The sequence below is a fragment of the Electrophorus electricus genome, chromosome 18, assembly GCF_041902795.1.
Source record: "Electrophorus electricus isolate QZ-2024a chromosome 18, ASM4190279v1, whole genome shotgun sequence".
Lineage (NCBI taxonomy): Eukaryota > Metazoa > Chordata > Actinopteri > Gymnotiformes > Gymnotidae > Electrophorus > Electrophorus electricus.
This window is the reverse complement of record NC_137514.1, coordinates 19,116,963-19,129,205: the sequence shown is the minus strand read 5'-3', so window position 1 is coordinate 19,129,205 and position 12,243 is coordinate 19,116,963.

Sequence of the window (12,243 nt, the reverse complement as noted above, 5' to 3'; positions counted from 1 at the left end):
TCCATATAGTGTATGTATTTCGAACTGATAACATGCACTCATGGCTTTGCCAATGCAGTTTATTGCCTGAGAAGAACTGTAAATAACACTTGACACCTTTAAATAAAAACAAACATCTTTATATAAAAATGAACAGTTTTAAATAAAACCTGACATCTGTATATAAATCTGGACAGCTTTAAAGAAAAGTTTAAATTAAAAGGAAACAGCTTTAAATAAAAGCTTACAGGTTTAAATAGATAGCTGTTGACATTTTTCCAAGAAAGAGGTTATCAACTAAATAAAAAGGTGCTACAATTTCAAAAGCAATCAAAGAATTATGTCAGTCAGCATTTTTTGAGACTGCATAGCCACAACAAGTATAGTTATCATGAGGAATTGGTCCATCCAGGATTTTACTCTTAAGTACATATTGTTTGTACTGAATGTACATTTTCATACAGCTTTACCAGAACTTTTGTAACTTATTGGATTTATGAAAGTTGTGTTTTCATACAGCTTAACCAGATATTACGTGACTTATTGGACTGTGGTAAGTAGTGATGGGTCAAATGATGCCTTGTGAAACATGAAGCATTTAAAACAGTTGTGTCAAAAATGGATTGAGATTTCGAAACATTTGACAACCATCTCTTTAGTGACACCTACTGGGCCATTCATGTCATTTTAGTTAATCTTACTACATAGTTCTTGGTTCTGTAAATCTTGTGTTTTTTGATAATTTTACTTATTATTCAAATGTATGTGAATAAAATAAATGGAAAGGTTTTTTCAAGTGTATAACAATAAGAAACCAATACTGACTGGAGGAAATAGTTTTTCTTAAGGTATTATCAATCGTAGTTTGTATGTTGGGTGGTTCATGACTAAAGGTCAACTTAAAAGTTAAATATGATGTAACCAAGTTGGGTTGAGAATACAGAAGAGATAAGCACTTCATCTTTATTTTTCTGGATTTTTATTTAATAAAATGACTAGTTCTGCATTGCTCAAAAGGAACGTTTGGTAGGTGTATATAGATGCGGATAATCTGCTAATTTTTCCCACCAGTATTCCAGTGGATCTTCATATCTGTCTATGTATACACCTGTGAGGTGTCTTCAAATCAAATCAAAATAATTTATATAGTGCTTTGTACAACAAATGTTGTCACAAAGCAGCTTTACAAATGTTCTAGTCCAAGCCCCCAGTGAGCAAGCCAAGGGCGACAGTGCCAACAAAAAACTCCCTAGAGCATGAGGAAGAAACCTTGAGAGGAACCAAGATTCAAAGGGCGGGGGGGGGGAGGGGGCCATCTTCATCTGACCGACAATGGTTACCACAATAATAGTAATTTTAAATGAAAAAAATAAACATTTAATGTCTAGTCCAACTTTCTAGAGGTCCTATTCTTGTCCCGATGGTGTTCATGTGTCCAAGACCCATCCCACAAGAAAACGTCCATTGAGGGCAACAGAGAAGTAGCTGGCTAGGGTGGAGGTGTGGTGGGCCACAGGAGGGCACTTCAGGAGGTGGTTGAAGTAGCTATACCAGCTGAGATGGGTAGAGGCTCAGTAATATTATGACATCCCACAAGACAATGTGGTGGAGGTGTAGTGGGCTACAGCAGGGGACATCAGAGGGTTGTAGGAGTAGCCGTGGCAGCTGAGACTGGTTGAGGCTCAGTAACATCATGATATCAGGGGTAGGTGTACCTCAGCCCAAAAAGAGATCATCTCCTGTTATAGTGCCTTCCCTCCGGTTGACACTTTTGCCAAATGAGGATCATGACAACCAGGCTACAGAGAAGCTTTTTTCCATATGCCATCAAACTCATGGACAGTTTAATACCACAATGCATAAACTACTCATAACACACATAAATCACACATGTAAACATTTCATCTCAATCATGTTCAGGTACTTCACCTTTATTTGCACTTTTCTGCCATACCTTTTACCTGCCAATATATTTATTTTATCCTTACTTTATCCTTCTAAAATGGTATCTCCTAACCGCTGCAAGTTTCCAAGTATGCCTGTGCCTGTATGTGTGTGAGTGTATGCATGTGTTGTGAGTGTGGTGGAAATGTTGTGCTGTGTACAAACAACTGTGTGGGGCAACCAACTGTAACCAAGAACAAATTCCTGATTCTGATTCTGATAAAGGCAAAAACATATCAAACGCGCTCTCGTCAAACCAAAACAAGCTGCCTTTGGACCAGAGTGGATCTGTTATTTTGTGTCACATCTGCAAGAGTAAAGTGGACTGCGAGAACTTTATGTTTTTTTCATGCCAGAGCCCAGTGGGTTTACAATTGCAGTTGTGTCCTAGTAGAGCACCACACCTAATGACTCTTTATATTTATGAAAAAGGTTCATTTGCAGCCACATTGCTGCCATTCCAAATGTCTGATAACCAATAATTATTTCTCTCACTATCAGAAATGCCATGTGTCATCAGCTTTTCATTTAGTTTATGAAGTAAAAGGACTGACTGATATCATGTAGGATACTGTCTGAAAACCTTCTGGCAATAACTCCTTTGCCAGCAATTTTAGAACTATTTTCATTATGTTCATTTCTACTTGTGCTTGTTTTTTTCCAAAGAGGAGCAGTTCAGGAGATTTACAATTGAGCAAGACTTGTGTACTCTTCACAAATGAGAAAAAAAAGATGATATGACTTTTTACATAGTGGTGAAATGGATACATGACTGACTTGTCTTCTTTAATGTGAAATTTTAAATGAGAAATTAAACCAGATAATTTATCACAAGTAACACTTTAAAGTTCAGCATGGAAGGTCAATGGAAAAAATTTGAATTTAACCACTGACTTCTGGGATTCTCTTCTTCCTTTTTGTTCGCTGTATACATGACATTTCAGAGATATTACCTTTTGACTGAGCAGGTGCAGTCGAGAAAGAAACATTTGGGACACTGGCAAGGATTTTCATGGGTCTAACATATACAGCGATTTTGTAGGGCATGCATTGCTGCAGTATTAGCAGTTGATACTTACAAGCATACTGAAACCAAGGGTTACAGACATATCATCCTCTCTGTACTGAAACGGTCTGTGCAGCGTCGATGTAATCAGTTATAGCAAGTTAACCGGAGCTGTCCTTTTTCAGCTTCATGAGGCACCACCTACAATGCCACATTGCTAAAACTGACAAAAATATTAAAGCAAATGAAAAACTAAAAAACATTTAGAATCTCTATGAAAATACCTGTCTGAACTAATGTTTTGTATGTAAATGAAACAGTATAATTTCGTTGTTTACATATTTTTTTTTACAGGGAATTATATATATATATATATATATATATATATATATATATATATATATATATATATATATATATATATATATATATATATATATATATATATATGGCTTTGTGTCTGCCTATAATTATTCTCTTGTTCCTGTTTGTAGTTGTGACCATAATTATGTAAATGAATTTCAGATTAATTTATTGCACCACAATTGATTCACAAGTCCACTAAATACATAACGTTTTCTCACCATATTCTTCAAATGTTGCAGTTGCTGCTGACTGAGCTGGCTTGTTTAAATTATACACAGTTGCTTTACAGCAGCAAAGATAGCATATTAAATTGTGGTTTCTAGTGAGTTTTGCAAGTACAAAAGCAATCAAAGCTGATTTTTCAAAGGTGCACAGAAGTCTTTTTACACTTGCAGATGAGATTACCACTTACCTGACGGCTTTGCCTCCTCCCACTTCATGAATGTGCACTGAATTTTAATGAATGACACTGGTGAAGTACAAAATTCTAGGGGAGATGTTTATGAACTTTTTATCCTTTGTGTGCCCATGTGCCCAAAACAGAGTATGTGATTGGAATGGTACAGCAGTGAATTCTGCTCTTTGTTCACAGCTTTTATTTAATCACTGCACTCCAGCTTTTATTATTCCCACTCCTTGCCATTCTGACATTCAAAGTTCAGTATTGGTGTGTTTTTTAATCTATGAAATGTTTACCATAACACACACACACACACACACACACACACACACACACACACACACACACACACACACACACACACGAGTAACCGTAGATGTGAGTGGATGTGAGTAACCGTAGCAACACTGGCACACTGCTACACCCATTAGCTCGCACACATATACATAAGCACACACAATAGTTCATATGGAATTATTATAATTATATGAAATAATTTAAAATAAAGTTCTATGTACTTATTAAATGCAGTTCCTGTGAGTGGGTGGTTACACACTTTCCACTTGCGCCACTAATGTCTGGATCTATGGGTCTTTTAACATTCTCACCTGAACCAGCAGCAAATCAGAAAACTTTTATAACAAATGATTCTAATATTTTGCAGAACTGAGTTGTAGGAGTGAAAAGACCTTCTCTCTGATTTAGTGTAGCGTGATAAGACTTTGCCACAAGTCTTGAATGTCTTCTTTATCAATATATCTAGTAGCACCATGGACAGTTATTGCTGCAGACAAGCACATAGTCACAATAATGAGGACATATCCAGTGCTGCAGGTTCTAAGAGCATATTTTAGATGTGTCTGCAAACAAAACCTTATTTTCTTCTCTGGAATGATCCACTAGCCCAAACTTACTTTTCCTTAGAAAAGTATTTACTTTTCGTTAGAAAGTCACAGCACAAACATATATAAATCAGATCAAAACACCTTAAGTGTAGGAGTGAAAGAGAAGCAAAACCAGACAGCAAGATAGAAGGGGTGATTAGCTTTGTGTGCGTGCATGCGGGCGCGTGTGTGTGTGTGTGTGTGTGTGTGTGTGTGTGTCTGAGCAAAGCATCCAAGCTTGTAAAAATGTATTGTGGAGTTTCATTATTGCCCATTTGTGATGTGTTGCACCAGAGTGGTACCAGAGAGAACTTGGAGTGAAATAAAACGCCAGCATCTAACTTTATGAAAGTTCACTCGCATATTATGATGTGTTTATGTATTATCAGAAATGAGCAGATACGTTTTGCTGGAATTAAACCAATCATTTTGCCCTGCTTCTATTTGGCCCTGCTTCTGCTTCACACACACGTAACTATGATAAGTTTAACTGGTATTTTTACATGGAAGAGAAGGTAAGGTAATGCAAGGTAAATTTCATTTGCACAGGATACAATAGAATAAGCAAATAAACATATAAATGAAAAAAATAAACGGAATAAATCACTGTTTTATTGTTTGTAATTTTTAACACAACATTTTCAAAAAAATAAACAAGAATTCCTTCATATGACATTCATATTCCTTCATATTCTGCTCCATTCAAAACTTTATTTCTTCATGGACATATTTCTTTAAATGTGACTTATTGCTCCATTCATTTATTTAGTACCTTGCTGCATCATTAGATTAGAGTAATTAGCCTCATGCTCTTGATCCTTATCATTTGGGCAGCATGGTTGTTTGGTGGTTAGCAAGTTTGCCTGTCAGTGCTAAGGTCTTGGGTTTGAGTCCGTATCTGGGTGGAGTTTACGGTCTGTTTGGGTTTCCTTCAGAGTCTATATATATATGTGTGTGTGTATGTATGTTCACAACTTGTTGATTTCCATCTTGCTGGTACACACCACTTGGTGGCATGTTGACAGGTTTTTGCATTCCTCCTTGTCCTCTACCACCAATATTCACATAAACATTAATTGGAGGTATTATAGGAGTTGCAGTTGGTATGGCTGGTACATTCTGTGGATTGTTGTTTGTGTTAGGACTTGGTTGAGTTTTTACTGCGGCTTGAGAGATGGTGTCACTTGGATGGGCCACTACTGGGGTCTCAATTTGTTGTTTAACCATTACAGCAGACTGATTTGTTGTATCCTTTTTTTTCGCTTACTTTTTTAGTTAAACCTATAACTTCTTCATATGCATCCTGCACTTCTTGAGGTAAGCATTTCTTGAGCATCATGTGAAAGTCTTTGATTTGATTCATTTTGATTCCATGATGACTCTGTTTCCTCCAGCCACTTTCTTTGAAGGGTGTTGATATATTCATTGACACATGTTCCTGACTTCAGTTTCATGTCTAGCTGACTGGGATCCATCTTTGATGGGAATTGTTGTCTGATAGCATCCCACATCTTGTTTATGTGTGGGTTGAACGGAGTATCATCCCATCCATTCTTGATGTAGTTTTCCATCCTTCCTTTTCCAACTGTTTAGGACAAGCTTTTATATCTCCAATAGCCAATTGTTGCCCTATTGTGCATTCTTCAAAGGCTATAATCCATCTTTGACCTCTATGTATTTTTTGGCAGTTGTTCAATCAGTCCTCTTAAATCCATAAATGACCATGGTACATATGTGTGGTTGTGTCCTTTGAATAACAGAGGACATTCTCTAACTGGATAGTTCTGTGCTAATCTTGCAGATCATCTGGGTGGTTGTTCATCTTCACTTTCATTTTCACTGTATACTTCATCTTTAATTTTCACTGTATACTTCATTTTTCATAACTTTCTTTTGCCTTTTCTCTTCCCTTACGAATAAAACAGGAGGCATACATGGAACAGGAGACACAGGCCGGGGCGGGACGGGTAGGAACCCAGGGGTGGAGGCAGCAGGAGGGCTTCGAAGAGCAACCACTGGGACAGGCCTGGCACAAGGCATGGGAACTTGTGGAGTGGTTTCTTCCACTACAGGAACAAGAGGGTCTGGAGGCTCGGCTGTGGCCTTCAGTGGCGGCGGCAGGTCTACGGTGGGGCTACGGGAACAGACCTGGTAACAGGATAGGCGGCATCCTACAGAGGCCCTGTATGCAAATCAAATCAAAGGACACAATCTCTGTACTCCCTTATGTTTTATGCTATTAATCTGTCTAATGTACCATTAGGCCTCTTTTGCTTGTTAACATTCTCTTATTACCTCAGGGGCTAGGTGATCCCTGGGTCCTGTGTGTTAGGGGCTGACCGTTGAATGCTGGATCGTAGTGTGGGCATGCCAGTCAGTCCAGCAGGGTTCCCAGGGAAGAGTTAACCTAGTATGTGCATGTGTTTTGGCACAGGCAGAGGGCATGGAAGTTGCCACTGACAAAAAGGGTCTCAGTTGATGTAATTGGCGTCGGTGGGCAGGGTAGGTTGAAGAAGCACCCTGGTAGTTGTGTAGGGTTATCATTCTGGTCCCGGTTGGCAAGAGGGGCTCCATCCAACAAAGACAGCCACAATAGAAGGAGGCATCATCTGACAGAAGGGGTCCTGTCGACATATGGAAGGGACCAGTTTCATACCCATTAGCTGCCATGGAGGAGTCTAAAGTAGGCAGAGGTCTGCCACCATGTTAGGAAGAAAGTTGTTGGAAGTTGTTTTCCCTGCCCTCCTGCCCTCCCTCCCTGCTTTCTTTTTTGTTGCAGCCATTGTTTGCGCACCTCGGTTGAGCGCTTGGGGGGGGAGTACTGTCACGGTACTGCCCCCTCCTCGCTGGCATCTACCGGCAACCGGTGGTGCACGTGGATTTGTGTTTGTGTTATTCCTTTGTCACCTCCTTATGTCTTATGTTCGTCCAAGCCTTCCTAAGGTGGTATGTTGACTAACCTGTCATAAATGCCTTGGGTAAACAATTAACATACATGAGTATTTGTATTAGCACATTTTAACCGCCCAAAATGCATCATACATGATGCATTGTCTTCAGCTTCCTTGGAAGTGTCATTTATTAAAAAAAACAAAAAAAAAACTTCACTATAACAATATCAAAAATGTGAAGGTCCATAAAAGGGAAACATGGGGTGCTTGTGTGGTTTGCATTGTTACAAAGTTTGTAACATCACAGAAAATAAACAATTTGCAGTTTGATGAAATTAGATTAAAAAAAAAAAAAAACTAAACTAAATAGCCAAATCAAGGTGATATATTAATTATGTGAAGTGCAAGGCAATAGAATGTGTGTCAGGGTAAATAAAGTTGCATGCACTGCAGTGGACTATGTCAGTAAAAATATTGTTAACTGTTAAATTACATTAATGAATTTTACTTGAAGAATAATTTGTTGTTTAAAAAGACAGTTGGGTGTGTGGCCATGTGCCCCATTACAGTGTGTAGGGCCTGATTGTATTTGTCACAATTTAGATATCTATGGGAGAATAGCTGCGTAAAATCACAAATATTGTGAAGGATAAATCACATGTGTAGCTTATACAACAAGCTTAAAAAAGACTCATCCAACTATGGCTGTAAGAGGCTTCTGCAAAAGTGTCTGCAGCTAAATTCATTTCAATGTTTAATTTCTGCCATTATGGTAAAAGAAGGGGGTGAATGATGTGTGTTTTTTGCTGGTACTCACTGGCACAGGTGCATGTGTTAACTTGCTTTGCACAGAGCAGGTTGGGTGTGTTCACACCTCAGACAACCTGCAATCTTTATGCAGCTTCCTGAAAACTGGAGAGGGGAGGGGACATGTAAAAATACGAACACCCTCGAAGACAAGACGTGAGGTGTAGCACGAGGGCTCACAGACCTCAATACCTGAAGATACCGGCTAGGAGCTTGGATCAGAACTTTGGCAAAGACCCAGCACTGAATGACTGGGTCACTGGGCTTATATGAGGTGTAGCCCAACTGTTGGGTGTTAAGCCTGATTAGTGGCGTGCCTGACTCGAGGCCTCCCTCTGGTGGCCGGAGGGGGCCTCGGCCTGGCACCAACCCTTACACATCCTAAACGTCATATTTCTCTGGAACTTTGTGTGTGTGAAGAATAAAGCATGTGTATGTGTGCATGTGTGAGCATCACAAAGTGGTCTATTATGAAATGCATCAGTATGGAGATGAAGAATAAGTTTGTGGTGATCTGAAGAATTGTAATTCTCACCCTCAGCACTGATCTATAGAAACGTGAACCTAAAATTGTCACTGAAGACTTATAGACTGAACCAATGAAAGATAACACTGCTGTCCAGTTTCCATTGAATATTACTACTATAGTTTATATTACTACTATAGTCTTTTACTTCAGTAGTATGTAGGCTTATGTGTTTTTAAACTGTGTGAGTGGACTACATACTTATGTAAAATAATGACATAACAAAAAGAAGAAAGGCAAGACTGTGTGATGTTTGGGGATTTGGGGAAATCATGACAGACTGCCTGTTCACTTGTCTTATAATCCTTTCATTTAGGAAAATGTGAAAAAAAAAGTGTATTAGTTATTCAATTTGAATACAATGAAATTCCTTGTGTAAAATGGTGGTTCTGGATGCACACTGTTCACCAGAAGATAGCATCAATATCAGGTTACTTACTCCATAGCCAATGATTACATTGTACTACACTCGCATTAACTTACATAAAATCCATTAATTATTTCCACCCAATAAAGTTAAGTAAAACAGAAATGCATGATTTGATGCTGGCTTAACCTTAGTTTAACAGTATCAAACAACACACTGCACCTCTCTGCTATTAATACAGAGAAAAAAATGATGATTCCCAACAACTTTTTTATGGTAATCAAAATAATTAGGATTTGATGCGGCCAGTTCATGCATTAATACATGGTTATAAGTAATATCATATATGCTTAAATCACATTCAGATGTTTTTAAGACTGTCACAATCAAGATAAACACAACTGTTCACCGTAACCTCTATTTAACAGTTAATTAGTTATATTAATAATTAATTCATTAATGACATTAATAATGTGCATTAATTATTTCCAATAAGTAAAGGTCAGCAATATAGAAATGCATGGTTTTATAACTTTATGATTTGATGCTGGCTTAACCTTAGTTTAAATACACATAGACAAGACGAGGTACAGGTTTGTGCAGCCGTGGCCACAAACGAGGATTCGCTCACTGCACGTGGCGGGCCAAACCACGTGACTCGCAGGAGGCGAGCGTTCCATGACAACAACTTATTTGGCTACTGGTGAAAGTTGGATGATGATATAGTATGTTGATGACCAAGAGTTTCAGAGAGCAGTCCTTCATCAGCTGATATATATGTATGGTCATGGAACGCTCCCCTCTCACTGTAATGTGGTACGGCCTGCCGCATGTAGTTTCAGTTTCTTGTTTTTGTCTTGATTGTAATCATGCCTACATGTTGGTACACACCTGCACCTAGTTAGTGTTGTTCTGTGTTTGTGTATTTAAACCCCTGTCGGTGTGTGCATCACCGTCGGTCATTGCCTTTGTTCGAGTCCGTGTTCACATTATGAATGACCTGTTTGTGTTCATGCAATGTTGATGTTGTATGCATCCATTAATAAACACCTGTCACTGTCAAAGCAGTCTGTGTGTCCTGCTCCACACCCTGTGGCGCTCGGGCCATTACATATATTCAGGAGCATATGAATGAAAAGAACAGTTTTCCTCACAATATATTTTGTATTTTGGTAGTGACTTGAAAAATATTTAATATAATATGATCATATGCTCAAATAATGCTTTTAAATGTCAAATTGTATTTTATATGTTAATAAGGTATACAATCACTATGGAAACAAGTGTTCACTGGGTGCTCCCATTGTCACTATGTGTGTTTAAACTAGATCTGTGTAGCTATAACGTTAGTTTGTCCCATGTCACCGTTGTCTTAAATGTGTAATGTCAATAAATGTTATGCACGAACGAGGAGGTCTGTGCATCCTGCCACGCGACCTGTGGCACTCAGGCCAGCAGCTACTTTATAGATTGTAATTAATACATGCTGTTATTTTACAACTAAATATGAAACATTAGTGAAATAAGAAATGTTACCAATACCACACTCTTTACTAATAGTGTTTTGTTTTGTTTTTTGTTTTTTTGTTTTTTACAGAATAATGAACATGTGAATATTTAGTTGTGTTGCCTCTATTCGGTCCAACATAAAGAGTTGGTATACTGTAGTGGGTTATGAGGCTGGCTCTCCTGTGGACCTATTTCTATTATAATAAGACTGTATACTACATTATCTTAATAAATATTTAGAACAAATGTCATTGATATTGGTAGTGTATTCTAATAACTCATGACAAATGATGACATATACATTCTGAATATTTATTTACATACTGTAGACTAATTGGAAGATACTGAGAAGTTAACATGTAGCCTAATGGTATGACATAGCCACATTGTTACCAGCAGGTCTGCAGGCTACATAGTGTATAATCTTACCATTTCTAATTCAATTAACGCTGGAACGTTTGAACATAAACTATCCGCACATAGTTCTTGGTAACACTGGAAGCGCCTTCCAAAATTTGCTTAAAGTTAGATAATTAGATAATGAAGTGTTTTTTAGTGGTGGGACACCAATAAGTTGTCTGTGTCAAACAATCCATAGCTCAATTCCAAAAGTGAAGTGATTTCATGCTAATTAAATCCCAGTTCCAAACACTGATTAATATGATCATCCATCAATTTGTACCAAGGGCGATCGAGAGCACTAGTATGAGTTGTACAAAATGTTGGTGGGTCTGCACGGATATTCCTCCCTTAGTGTCTTTGATCTGCAAATTGTTGTATAATCAGAATTAGAGATTTTTTTTTTAAGTCCTAATGGTGAACACAGTTATGGTGAGGTCACTACCACAAAATATCCGCTGTGGAAACTAAAAAGACAAAACCATGACATAGCTTTCCTTTTCAGTTTTGCCTCTTGTCTCCATTCCCCTTCTTTGCTCCATTCCCCTTCTTTGCTAGGAGGTCCCACCCCCCTAGAGTACCTGTTAGGGTGAGTCACCTCTGATTACCCTGACAGCCCTTCTTCAGGTACACCTTGCAAGTGCCCCCTTTTGCCTTCAGAGCCACTTCAGTTCTTTGTGGCATAGATTCAACAAGCTGCTAGAAGCATGCCTCAGAAATTTTGGTCTATATTGACATGATGGCATCATGCAATTACTGAAGATTTGTCAGCTGCACATCCATGATGAGAGAAAGACAAAATGGAGATGAAGTGATTTTCAAAAAAATATATATTTAATTTGAATTGAAATAATTTAAACTGTTGTATGTATGACAATGTGTTTTTCTTTAGAGTGGAGCATGCAGGGCAGAACAGAATAAAACAGAATAAAAAAAGCAGACACACAGACACACACACACACACACACACACACACACACACACACACACACACACACATACACTCATATATAAACACAAATTTTGTCCTGTTCTTTAATATCTGTTCTTGTGCATAGATGCATGTGAGCGCACACTGGACCCAAACACTGCACACAGACTTCGTTTTCTGCATAAGCAAACAAAAAGGTAACATGTATGCAGGAGCCACAGTCATATCCTAATT